The 14,409-nt window shown below is 40.3% G+C and overlaps 1 protein-coding gene across 5 annotated transcripts in view; it reads right to left on the reverse strand.

Moving 5' to 3' along the window:
• The window catches only part of pkig (protein kinase (cAMP-dependent, catalytic) inhibitor gamma), a 34,329-nt gene that overhangs the window by 5,259 nt on the left and 14,661 nt on the right, over positions 1-14,409 (reverse strand). The window contains exon 1 of one of the 5 annotated variants that reach the window (XM_074643407.1): positions 13,682-13,834. The exons of 3 other annotated variants lie outside the window; for them this stretch is intronic. The gene's annotated coding sequence lies outside the window, so the exon portion shown is untranslated. Of the gene's footprint in view, positions 1-7,248; positions 7,407-13,681; positions 13,835-14,409 lie in introns of those variants that run through there. One more of the 5 variants, XM_074643408.1, reaches the window with a different exon arrangement.

Here is a 14,409-nt window from a genome sequence, read left to right on the forward strand (position 1 = left end):
AAATATCTAATTGTGATTTTTCGGACTGTATTTCCCATATTTTAACCAGTGAAAAGCCATCTTTTGCTTATAGTTTCTACAGAAAACCCTGACCATTTAAGCTCACTTTCATTAAGATATTAACCTACATGGTGGTAAACGTGATATCTACTAAATGATGGTCCAATATAAATCACGACATTCAACAATGCCATTCTGTTTATTGATAACAGCTGCATAGTGGGCCAGTCAAACACAGATTGGTCCTGCTGCCAACTCAAACACACACGCAGAGGATGTGCAGATAAGATGTGATAATGCAGTCTGAGCATCATGCTACATCCATCTGCGTCTATCTACAGCTATGACGAGCACAAGACAACTGGTGCCTTCAAATGGGCTCGTGTTTACCGTGCTCACGAGAAGAACGCCCCCCTCTCGGAAGTGCAATGGTTCTGAAAGCTAAGAGTTTACGAGTTGCGACGTGTTTGGCGGAGGCTATGGAAGTTTATTTTTCGGTACATAGTAGTTAGTTAATATATTGTAATTTCAGTCGTATATTGTTTTTCTTCACAATTTCATAATATGAGGAAAATGCCAACGGCCTCATCTGTTTCCTCTGTCATTACTTTGCATTTCCTGCATTATGTTACCCGCTTGCTAGCTTATTAAATTGTTAGCCTCTGTGGCTTCTAGACGCCGACAGTAACGTTAATATTGCCGTTGCTTAGCAGCGGTGTTCTCACGGATTAACCACTTGAATGCCAAGCATATTGTGTACAAGACTTCCCATGTTGTAACGATGACCTCACAAGTTTCATTTGAAGGCACCAATAGTTCCGTAACATTGTACTTAAAGGAAGAGTTTGACATTTTGGGAATTTGGGAATCGCGCTTATTTTTGCCTTTTTGCTGAGAGATAAATTATAGAATTGACACCACTCACGTCTGTATGGTAAGTATGAAACTTAGCTTAGTTTAAAGACTGGAATCAGGGGGAAGCAGCTAGCCTGGCTCTGCCCAAGGGTAAAAAAAAATAGTCCAAGCCAAGAAATACTCTACTGAAGCACATAAACGCCCCGTAAAAAGGGACATTTTTACACTTCACGTTTTTGTACGGAATAAACATACCACTTGTAACGTGTTAATTAGTGAGCTTCAGCTTCCACCTGTTTCCAGCCTTTGTGCTAAGCTTACTGGCTGGTAACAGTCCTCTCATCTACGTTAACTCTTGGCAAGAAATCAAATAAGCGTATTTCCCAAAATGTCAAACTAATCATTTAAGAAAGATATTTTTTCTATCTTAAAACAGGCATTAGACTTACAAACATTTTTTTAACCCTAGAGTTTCTGGATAAAAGCAGAAATGTAAAGTTTTGTCTAAATTTTAAGGTCTGTAACAAATTATGAATATGGTGACTGCATTTGAATTTGCCACCAGAATGAACATGTTTTCTTCTGTTTCCAGTCTTTGTGCTAAGCTCAGTTAGCAGGCTGCTGGTGTTAGCTTAATATTTACCGTACAAACGTGAAAGTGGTATCAATCTTCTCGTCTAACTCTGGGCAAGACAGCGAATGAGTGTATCTTCCAAAATGTCAAAATATCCCCTTTAACAATAATATAATAATTGCTCCTCCTGCGATATGAAGATTGCACTCTTTCAAATCACGTTTGATATAAAATGACTATTCAGCCTCACTACTAATCGATGCATTCTCTACATAGACTGAAAGATTATTAAAACAAACAAGCAGCACTGACTGTGTGTTTAGTGCTGCAATGAATTAGTCTCTGTTGTGTTTGCCTTTTGCTACTCCATTGGCCCAGTTGTTATGGGAGCCCCGTCTAATTGCCATTTGTTTGTTTAATTAGTCGGCTTGCCCGCGCATGTGAATCAAATCCTACCATGAGATCATTAACAGGTTTCCATGGAGGGCTGGTGGTGGTGATGATGACGGTGGTGACGATGCTCAGCCTCCTGCTCTTCGGCACGTGTTTACACACCCCGTCTGGTCTCAGCTGTGGTAGAAGCAGTTTAATGGCGCTGCATTTTAAAATCACTTTATCCCTCGCTATCATCAATGCGCGCTGTGATGATGAACTTGTTTTTGTAGCGCTGGCTGACTGACTGACTGAGTGTAGCAGCGTAGGCTGTTGTTGTTGTTCACCTGCTGTGATTTGTATAATGCAAATGAGCATGTAAAGTGTCTTTGGAGGCAGACGCTCTGTAAAAGACACTGATGGTCTTCTGTGTGACTGAACTAATTGCAGTTCTTGTTTACTGAGGTGAATAAAAGAATAACCACGCACTTTATCTAGGCTTGCAATGAGCAATCATACTAGTTTTTTTATTAATCTATGTCGATGTTTACAGTTTATACAATAAAATGTCTGGAAATGGTGAACAAATTTAAAAACTAGGGCTGTCAATCAATTCAAATATTTAATTGCAATTAATAGCATGATTGTCCATAGTTAATCGCACATTTTTTATCTATCAAAATGGGAGATTTGTCAAGTATTTCAATACGCTTATCAACATGGGAGAATGCAAATATGCTGCTTTATGTAAATGTATGTATATATTATTGGAAATCAATTAACAACGCAAAACAATGACAAATATTGTCCAGAAACTCTCAAAGGTACTGCATTTAGCATAAAAGGTATGCTCAAATCATAACATGGAAAACTTAAGCCCAACAGGCAACAACAGCTGTCAGTGTGTCAGTGTGCTGGCTTGACTATGACTTGCCCCAAACTGCATGTGATTATCATAAAGTGGGCATGTCTGTAAAGGGGAGACTCGTGTTTACCCAAAGAATCAATTTTCAATCACATATCTTTAGGGTCAGAGGTCAAGGGACCCCTCTGAAAAAGGCCATGACAGTTTTTCATTGCCAAAAGTTAGCGTTACTTTGGAGCGTTATTAGTGACGTTAACACAAATTTGTGTTAACATGTTATTATCGCTTTAACTTTGAGAGCTCTAGTTAAAACTAGAATGTAATAATTTTACAGTGATAAGAAACAGAATAGCAAAAAAATCCACACATCTGAGAAGCTGGAGCCTGCAAATGTTGATGCCTAATCAAATTTGTTGCCTCTTTAACACCACATTTCTGTATGGATAACATACATATATGTCCTCTTAAAAAGGAGCAGTGTGTAAGATCTGGCACCAACTAGCAGTGAGGCTGCAGATTGCAACCAACTGACTCTTCTCCCGTGTGCCAAGCGTGTAGGAGAGCTACGGTGGCCGACGCGAAAACGTGAAAACATGGATGTCCCTATCTAGAGCCAGTGTTCGGTTTGTCTGTTTCTGGGCTACTGTATGATGCCTTCAAATGGGGTCGTGTTTACGAGATGAGTCCATATGAACGCCCCCGTCTTGTCGTATTCACAACTTCATAAGTGGAAAGTTTCTGAAAACTCAGAGTTCACGAGTTGTGACGTGTTTGTTGACGTTGTCAGAAATGGCGACGCCCATGGAAATTCATTTTTCGATGCATATTAACTTAATATATTCAAATTTTAGCCGTATATTGTTTTTCTTCTTAATTTTATAGTAAGTCTGAGGAAAATGTTAATATTCCCAACGGCCTCATCTTTTTCCTCTGTCATTATTCCTTTGCATTTCCGGCATCATGTTACTCACTCTGCTAGCTCGCTAAATTGTTAGCCTCTGTGGCTTCTAGACGCCAACAGTAACGTTAAAGGGACTGTTTGTAACTTTTTAAGCGTATAAATGTACCGGGTCGGGACCAACAGAGGTTTTCCGTGTCTTGTGTAGTGACAGGACTCTGCAGAGAGAAACCTTGTCGTCTCGTTACCAACCAGGTGACGGTGTCTCCCTGTTCACTCCGGCTGCGGGCGGAGGGAGACGAGTTTCTCGCTGCAGAGTCCCGCTGCTAAAGCCTGCGCTGAGGCAGGAGAAGCAAACACAGTATCAGCAGTGATTCATGGAGAGACCTTCGTCTGGTCAGCTAACATTACTGCCAAGCAGCTGAAATATAGAGTGATATTGTGGTTTTAGCTGACGTGTGTCGCCTCACTGTTTTGACCGATGCTCGTTCATGTCTATTTAGAGCGAGCACAAGCACGACGCTGACTTTCGTTGATTTCACGGCCACAGGTGTCGCTGTTAAGAAGCATTTCTGAAAGTTACAAATAGTCCCTTTAATATTGTCGTTGCGTAGCAGCGGTGTTCCGCACTACTTAACCACTTGAACGCCAAGTACACTGTGTACACGACTTCCCATGTTGTAAACACGAGTTTCATTTGAAGGCACAAGTAGAGACATGGTGGCCGGCTCTGTGAAGAGGACCCGCTCCCCATGTAGATAAATACGGCTCATTCTAAATTCTCATTTTTATTATCAGGTGATTATACAGTAAAAAAAAAAAAAACACACTTATTAATATTATATTCCATTTCTGCCAATAGATCCCCCTTAATTGTTACACACTGTTCCTTTAAGGGCAGATTGTATGTGTATGTGTATGTGTATGTGTATGTGTATGTGTATGTACAGCCTTGCATCATTCACAGCTTCTCACACCACATTCCAGAAATTATGACTTACAGCTCTCTTTCAGTGCATGTCCTAGTTAAATAAAAAGGGTGCCTTTATGTGAAAAGGCCAGGGTGTGTATGCGGAGGGGAAACTCGACACAGCTGCAGCTGGAAACACTACCACAAGACAAATGTCACAGGTGTGTATTTTCACTCAAGACAATAACAACTCAAACCTCAAAGGGAAATCGCTGCAGCTCAGCTCATGAGCTGAACTCAGCTTCACATTGCTCTCTTTTCCTCCTTCTCCTTCCTGTTCTGCGCTGTATGGATCGTTTCCAATGTGGGGATTGTCTCTACGAAAGTTATTTCAGGATTAATTGAAATTCTGGTAATTCCTTTGTTCTGAGAGAAAAGAGCTGCATTGTCATATCGACACAAAAAGCGCTATAACCTCATTGTGAATGGAAGCAAAGCTGCACAACAGCTGTACATACCGAGAAGTTTCCTTCGTGACGGGTTTGAACACGAACAGTGACCACATTGGGCGAGGCAACATGTAACAGGAGAGGTGTTGGCATGTAGATGTTAGAAACAATAGCCTTTGAGATCACTGTGGGTATATGAATCAGCAGAGCTACTTACACTGGGCACATTAGAGAGGCAGGCTCACTGCTATCCCTGCCGGAGCCTTTTAAGCCCGATATGTCTGTAATAAACTCACATTATCTGCAATAACCCACACAAACACCGGCCAAGACTCTTTGCTGATGTCCACGTCCATTAGGGCTGTCTCTACACCACCAATTTCATGTCTGTCAACTAATTCTGTTTCATTTATTGACGAGGCAAAAAGCCTCCACGCTTCTCATGGCAACTAAACTTTTCCATTGGCCTTTTTCTAACCCTGAATACTTGATGAGCCGCCTTTATGTTTGATGGGATCGAGTTGGCAAAAACCACAAAGTAGGCAACTAAAGATACTTTTCATTATCGATTAATCTGTCGTTTATTTTCTTGATTTATTGTTTGGTCTATAAATTGTAGTATAAAAAAATTTATGTAAATTAATCATCGTTTTTAAAGCAAAAAATATCAAACATTTGCTGTTTTCAGCCTTTCAAATGTGAGGATTTAACTGAATATCTTTGGGTTTTGGACTGTTGATCAGACAAAACAAGACATTTGAAGACGTCACCTTGAGCTTTCAATAGAGCTGCACGATATGAAAGAAACATGCGATAACGTTGAATACTGCGATAAGGATATTACTTGCTATAAAATAGTAAGAAAAATGATTAAAGGAATTAATTTCCAACATTCTTTTATTGAACAAATTGAACATTGAAATGAACACAAATGGCAACAATAAAAAAAAAAGAATGAGTTATTGGGCTGTCAAATTGAACGCGATAATAAAGCCTTAACGCAAATTTGTGTTAACGCCAGTAATTTCTTTAACGCATTAACACAACTTGCAATTTTTAGGTTGAGATAGGGACATTTTTTTGATGATACTGGTATCATATGAAACTGAAGAACCGAAGGAATCCATTGGTACCAACCATGTCATACTAGCTTGGCGAGAAGGAGGATAAATAACGCTCCAAACTTATGCCAAAGTTTGACGAGGAAAAACTGTCATAGCAATTTTCAAAGGGGGCCTTTGACCTACGACCTCATGATATGTGAATGAAAATGGGTTCTATGGGTACCCACGAGTCTCCCCCTTACAGACATGCCCACTTTATAATAATCACATGCAGTTTGGGGTATGTCAAAGTCAAGTCAGCACACTGACACACTGACAGCTGTTGTTGCCTGTTGGGCTGCAGTTTGCCACATTATGATTTGAGCATATTTTTTATGCTAAATGCAGTACCTGTGAGGGTTTCTGGACAATATTTGTCATTGTTTTGTGTTGTTAATTGATTTCCAAAAATAAATATATACATACATTTGCATAAAGCAAGCACATTTGCCCATTCCCATGTTGATAGTATTGTCATTGTATAAAATACTTGACAAGTCTCCCTTTAAGGTACATTTTGAACAGATAAAAGAAAGTGTCATTATTTGCGATTAATCGGGATTAACTATGGATTAATTGTGATTAAATATTGTAATCCGTTGACAGCCCAAATAGTTACATTTTAAAGTGCAGTTTTCTACCACAAACTCTAAAAAAATGCAATATTGCAGTCTTTCGCGAAGTGTTGTGAAAGTTGACATTGTGATGACGATTTAAAAAAAACAATACAATGTGCAGTCCTAGCTCTGAACAGGCATTTTTCATCTTACAGGCAAAAGGTTATATCAATAAATCAGGAAAAAAATCGGCAGCAGATTAATCACCAATCATTAGTTGCGGCCGTAAAACAATGTCCATCACAGTGTCCCAGGTTATGTCTTCAAATGTCTTGTTTTGTCTGACCAACAGTCCAAAACCCCAAAAATGTTAAATTGAATGGTATAAGACAGAGAAAATCATCAATCATCAATTATCAATCATTTGAGGCCCATGTTGCTTTAAATACGACTTAAGTGTTTAAACGACTATTGTAATAGTTTGTGGATTTTCTGTCACTCTACTAATTAAATTAATCGTTACAGCTCTAATAAAATCCTAGAAACATCCCACTTCTTCCTGAAAGAAACTGCTGTCTTCATCAACTTGCAGTATAAAAACAGACACTCAACAAATCTCAGTTTTTACAGCTGAAGATAAAGCAAAAGTTAACAACAAATCTTACCAAAGTAATCACAGTGGCTTCATCTGCTCTCGGACGCCTACAAGCAGACCCAAACTGCTTCAGACAAATTTATCCAAATCCATTCCCCCTTAAGCGCTAAGCCTTACACAGTGAGAGCACCATAACGCTAGTGTGCCTCAGCTCTTTTGCCCTCCTGCTCACCGCCTCTCAGCCCCCAGCGAATGCGGTCTGGGCACTGTCTATTCACATGATGTCAGCAGCTGCTGACAACGAGCCCACTTCAAACACAAGGGAGCTGTATTTCCTCGTCAGGGTTAGCATTGTTGTTCCTCTCCGGTCCTCCTCTCATAAATAAATAAAAAGCTGTGTCCATTCAACTCTGGTGTATATATTTGCCCTATATCCTTCCTGTTCTTATGGGACCCGGGGCTTGGGTGTGAAGCCCTTATTTCCCCTGGCGAAGGGAATATTGCAACTAGCTTTTGCTCTTCAGCTCGTCAGCCGTTTACACCAGACGCTGTGAAAACTTTCCCTGCTGGGGAGACGAACACACAAATCTCTTCCACTCAGAGGTTTTCACCACCTCATTCTCGCTGGCACTTCAGAGTTTCACGCTTACTATTAAGTCACAGTAGAAGTCCCCATCTTCTCTGTCAGACATGCAGAATTATCACCGATAACACCGGGATACCCGATGCAATTTTCTATCTCCCTCTCGCTGAGCTGAGATACCGAGAATGATCACTGCCACTCTCACATAATTGCCATCCTAAATGAGCGTACTGAGCTCCTGCGCCCGAAGGCATTATGAATCAGCCGAGGAACAGGAGATAAGAAGCCTGACCAAGGCTATTAGCATCAGCTGCTGTGTGGAAAAGTCCTCAGTGAACTAATGAATAAAACAAAAGGCCCCGGTGAAGGCGGCTTCTTCAGAAAGCTACAGCCAAATCAAAAATCAATCCAGCTTGGACAGATGATCTCGGCCGGCATACAGAGGAGGAGCAGCTAGAGTTGTGTTCCCCACTTCAGAAGTCGGAGCACTTCAGAGGAGATCTATTCCTAGCTTTAGTTTCTAGTGAGAAACATGAATGTCTTTGCTCCAAAAAGATTACTTCCACCATTGAAAAAACTCTCTGATGTTGACTGCTGGCATGTTGAATGGATTATTTGCATTATTGATTCATCATTCATTTTCTCCATTAATCAATTTGTTGTGAGGGGATTTCCCAAAGTCTGAGGTGAACTCCTCAAATGTTTTGTTTTGTCTCAACAGTCCAAAACTCAAATATATACAATTACAATGATGTCAGATCAGCAAATATTCACATTTAAGAAGCTGGAACCAGAGAATTTTTTGCCATTTTTGTCTGAAAAAATACTGAAACAATTAATCAATTATCAAAGTAGTTGCACATTGATTTGTTGTCGATCGACTAATCATTTCAGCTCTACTCAATTCTTATAAAACTGTTTACTCTCTGAGGACAGACAATTGAAATATCACACACAATGTAACTGCTATTTCCCTAAACTACAAAGTCCTGAAAAAATAGATGAGAATAGACACAGACAACTTCTTGTTGTTGGGGCGGCTGGGAAGAGGGTAGAGCAGGTCGTCCACCAATCAAAAGGTCGTGGTTCGATCCCCAGCTCCTCCAGTCACATGTCAAAGTGTCCTTCAGCAAGACACTTAACCCCAAATTGCTCCCGAAGGCTGTGCCATCGGTGTGTGAGTGAGTATTTAGATTAGATCCTGATGGGCAGGCTGGCACCTTGCATGGCAGCCTCTGCCATCAGTGTGTGTATGAATGGGTGAATGCTGACATGTAGAGTACAACGCTTTGAGTGGTCAGAAGACCAGAAAAACGCTATATAAATCCATTTATACAAGTCCATTTACCATTTACACATTTGAAAAAAAAACAATGTGTTACCTATTTTACTACTAAAGTACTACTGCTACTATGTGTCATGAGATAACTTCTGTTGTGATTTGGCACTATATAAATAAAATTTACTTGACTACTACTACTACCAAAACAAAAATATCTTCAGTTTGCAATCATATGAGAATGAAAAACAAAAAATATTCACATTTGATAAGTTGGAACCAGTGGATTTTTGCTAAAAAAGGTATTGTGTGTAGGATTTGGCGGCATCTGGTGGTGTGGTTGCAGACTGCAACCAACCGAGTACCCCTCCGCTCACTCCTCCTTTTCCAATACTGCGGTAACGTGAGCCGCCGAGTGCAAAACAGTGGTAACGCCGTTCGCCTCGCTCAGAGGCCATCCTCACCATATTAACACTACTTTAGGAGCAACGGAAGTCAGACGGCGGCTGACGGTACCACGGTTTTGCGGCTCACGTTATTGCAGTTTCACAAGCGTGTGGGAGAACTACGGTGGTCTTCAGGTAACGTAAAAACGTGAAAGGCCGTCGCTACAGCCAGTGTTTGGAAGTGTGTAGAAACATGGCGCAGCAACATGGCGGACTCCATGAAAGGGGACCCGCTCCCTATGTAGATATGAAGGGCTCATTCTACTTCATATTCCATTTCTGCTAATAGGTAGAAATGCAGTTTGTAGAAATGCTACAAACTGGTGCTTTAAAAGTTTGTTAATTAATAGACTAATTGTTGCTATAATGTGCATGAAGATGAAATCAAACTAAACACAAAAGCAGGTTGATAAACCTGAAGTTTTCCACAGTGTTGATGGCTTTACAAAACCGGCCAGATCATTCTTTGTTTTCACCAGGAGTAAGGATCGATTATCTGCTCACTGCCTGTTAACTAATCCCCTATGAGCGTAGGGGATTAGAAGGTCAAAGATGCAACGAGGTACTAAAGCAACATGAGCCCCGGTGGTCAGAAAAAATCTATTATAAACTTTGCAGGCAACCTGTGTGGATAAGTGTCTATGTACAGAAGGTCTTGACTTTGTTCCTGAGGTTATCGAGATCAATGTGGCAGGTGGGCTGCTGTTAAACAGCGATTCACCCATCAGCAAGTCAGCTTACCATTGCTAGATATCCCCCACAGTCATAGTGAAATGAGGCTAAAACAACAAGGTTAACACACTTCTTTTTGTTGGAGAAAATAGTTCTATTTAACTCTTCATTTGATAATCAAAACAGTGATTCAAATAAACTCCCACATTTTTAACAGCAGGCTAATCGTTCTGTAAGAGACTGAAGCATACATAAGTATTAATGGCCAAATAATAACACCTGAGTGTCAGTAACAAAGTGAGAGGGATTTCAGACTTGTATGGCTTCATATAGCTGTGTTGAGCACACAAGTATTCAAAGACTTGTGCCTGTGAATAATGAGACCTGGAGGAGACATACAGATAGCGAGTGGTAACACAGAGGATGAGACCTTCAGGAAAAGCAGAAAGAAGTTGTGTGGAAGATGAAGCAGTATCCACTGAAAGGCCAGGGAGATATGACCACTTGACAATACTGTACCGAGTATCACGTGTACAAGACATTTTCTTATTTTAAATATACTACCCGATAAATGTCGTGCTGCAATATGTGTTTTCAAAATGGATTTATGTTGGAAAATAAGTAAAGATGGAAAGTGCTGGTGTAGCTCAGCACTCCGTACAAGTCTAACAAAATTATTTATGTTTTCCATATGATTATGTTAGTTTTGTGACTTATTGAAATGCCACGATTTCTAAAATTGACATCATTAGGTCCAGTATTAGAAATACAGATTCATCAACTGTTTGGGGCCTAACGGTGGACGACATTCTTTAGTATGACAACAGATGATGAAATTGCTATCAATAAAATTAAGTCATTCACATGTGCACTAGACTCCATTCCTACCAAAATGTAAATCCAGCTTCCAGTGCCTCTCTTACAAAACAACAAGAATATTCAACATGTCTCTGCAATCAGGTACTTTCCCCTCTGCTTAAAACTGCTTTGGTGAAGCTTGATATGGACACGAGTGGCCTTGCTAATTACAGGCCCATCACAAATCCAATCCAAAACCTTTTTTGAGGAAACTTCCTGAGAAGATTGTATTTGAGCAACTACATGATCATCTGAATACTAATAATATGAGTTAAATTCCAGACTGGCTATCGGACCAACTATAGCACTGAAACCACTGAAACCAGAATTTCGACTGATTCAAACAATGTGTCTGTTCTCTTTTTGATGGATTCGGGCACTGCATTTGATACTATTAATCATGGCATTTTAATCAATCAACTTGAGAAATGGGTATGTCTCTCTGGTGCAGTGCTTGACTGGTTTCGCTCATACTTGTCAAAAAGAAAAATCTTTGCTAGTTTAGGTGACTTAGTGTCAGAGACATTTGACATTGAATACGGTGTTCCTCAAGGAAGCATTTTAGGTCCTCTGTTTCTTTATACATGCTCCCTCTGGGCAACATATTTAGTCACTATAATGTCATATCACTGTTATGCTGATGACACACAACTATATATCTCTGTTTTACCAGACGACCCCAGTTTTTATAGGGATGTGCATTCTAAACAAAAATACTATATGATTATCACTGGGAACTAGTCGATTATTTTTAGAAATCGCCGCATGAAGCTGCTGAACATGCCACACACGTTACCCGTAGTAACGTTACTACCAGCACCAACGACGGTTAAAACAAGGGAAAATATATATTATTAAGACAGGATGACAGTCGCATAAACTAGTCGATTTTTTATCATTTAATGACTATTCGAAAAATCTAAAATCATGACCCATCCCTAATTCTTTAAATGCTCCTTTTACCTGTTTCACAGATATCAACATTTGGGAGAGTCAAAACTTTAAAAAAAAGAAATGAGCAGGAAACTGGAATTCTACTTGTAGGTTCAAAAGCAGAAAGCAGAAAGGCAGAGACTACAGTCGGTTTTTGTTAGCCTGTCAAGGCATTAAAACACGTTACAGATCTGGGAGTGATTTTAGACTCTGATCTGAAGTTTATTAGCCATTTTAACAAGGTCACAAAAACATCCGTTTTTCATATGAGGAACGTCGCCAAAATTAGACCACTTCTAACTCAGAACAATGCTGAGATACTGATACTGTACATGCTTTTTTTTTTTTACAAACTGCTTAGATTATTGCAACTCTCCCAACAAGAACTCTTCGATCTTCCACTGCCGTTCTTTTAGAAGTTCCTAAAGTGTCCCACTAGAAATCTGGTGAGGCTGCTTTTGTTTTTGTAGCCCTAAACTGTGGAACACCCTCCCCTTAGATCTCAGAACAGCAATCTCCCTTGGAATCATTGCTTTTTCTTTTTACTTATTGTTTATTTTCATCTGATCCTGTTTTATTAAGCACTTGGGCTGCATCTTTGCATGAAATGCGCTATACAAATAGTGTTATTGTTATTATTACTAAGAAGGGTCACGCGTGTATGTAATACATATTGCAGTGTTGACTGTATCCATTTCTCGTTGAAAAGTTAATCAAAGAACAACCACAAGGCGACAAAAACAAACACGAAGAAGCACAAAACAGCCACAATGAGATGCAAAATGACCACAGAGAGAGGCAAAACGACCACAGAGACATGCAAAACAGCCACAAGTTGATGCATAATGACTGCAAAGAGACAAAAACAGCCACAGAGAGATGCAAAAAGCCACAAAGGGACACAAAATGGCCACAAAGAGATGTAATATGACTTCCAAGAGACGCTTAACACATTACTTATTTTACAAATGTGCCACCACCCATTGACAAGTTTCTAAACCCACCCCTGAACGCACAGTCATGATGTTGCTTAACTAGCGGGCTTCAGTGGTGTCTGGCTGCTGCTGCTGAACTCAGCTAATTCTTGTCACACTAGACTATTTCTTGGTCGGGTGCAATGTGACTTCCTGGAATGACCACTGGTTGTTTGGACACCTCACAGTGACGACAAAACTATTCATGTTGAACAGAGAGATGTGAGGAGTGGTATCTATCTTCTCAGACAGAGAATAAACCCATTTCCCCAAATGTCAAACTATTCCTTTAAGAAAATACCAATTGACGTCACCAAGTGATTCCACCCAGATGACCACATCACATTCCCATGACCAGCCTCTGCACAGGAAGTCCTTCATGACTTCCAGTTAACTCAAACCACACTGATCACTGCGGCTGAAAAGCTGACAAATGCGGAAAACATTTACATAAAATACGTATTTAAATATATATTTAATTAAAGCAGACAGCTCCTCCCATGTCGCCTCATCTGTTAAACAGATGGCAGGAGAGCGTAATGAACACTGAAGAGACAGACAATACTTGTACCACAGACCATGTTCCCTTTTTGTTAGCACAGCTCACATGGCAACAGCTGGGTCAATCAATACCAGTTCTTGAGGCGAGAGAGCATCATAATATCGCTTCACACAATACGGAAGCACAGGAAAAGTAACAAGATCGCATATACGAGGATCAGATATCCATATTCGGAGGTGAGTAAAGGTTACATTACCAGAGAGGTGTTGGATATACAACACTGTGTCCTGCGTGAGAGTGTCCCTGTGGCACGAAACTGGTGATCGATCAATGCTTTTACAGGCAGCAGAGAGACGAGTGTCCAGACGGCCCGACATATGACACTATGAGTCTACTGTAGCAGCATGCCCTGCCTCCAGCTATAGGGAATCCCCTGGTTTGTGTGTGTTTGTGTGTGTGTGTAGGAATAGGACGGGTGTGAGTGAGTGAGTCTCATCAACCACCCGTGATTCACAGCTGAGTCAGGAGCAGGTGCTTCGACTGGACTCTGAAATGAGGCCGTGATTACAACACCCCCCCACCACCCCCCTCTAAAAAAATCATTCTCACGTCTCAATCTCCCAATGGCGTCGCAACTGTTCGTTTAGTCTCATCCTTCTTGAGACTCTTCACAGGAAGTGTTGTCACAAACACAAATGTGTCGGGAGAAACAGCTTTTATTATGATGACTGGACATGAATACCAGAGATGGCACTCATATGCAGTGGTGAAAAGTAGCTAAGTACATTTACTCTGGAATACTGGACTCAAATACCATTTTTGAGGCTTATTTCCAGTTTCTGCTACTTTCTACCTCTACACCACTACAATTTGGAGGGATATATTGTAGTCAAGTCAATTTTATTTGTAAATATTTGGATAAGGAATACTTCCCCCAAAAAACCTTTTAACAGGGAAAAAAGAAAAAAATGGAAGAAACCTCAG

This window comes from Sebastes fasciatus, chromosome 8 (assembly GCF_043250625.1).
Source record: "Sebastes fasciatus isolate fSebFas1 chromosome 8, fSebFas1.pri, whole genome shotgun sequence".
Classification (NCBI taxonomy): Eukaryota; Metazoa; Chordata; class Actinopteri; order Perciformes; family Sebastidae; genus Sebastes; species Sebastes fasciatus.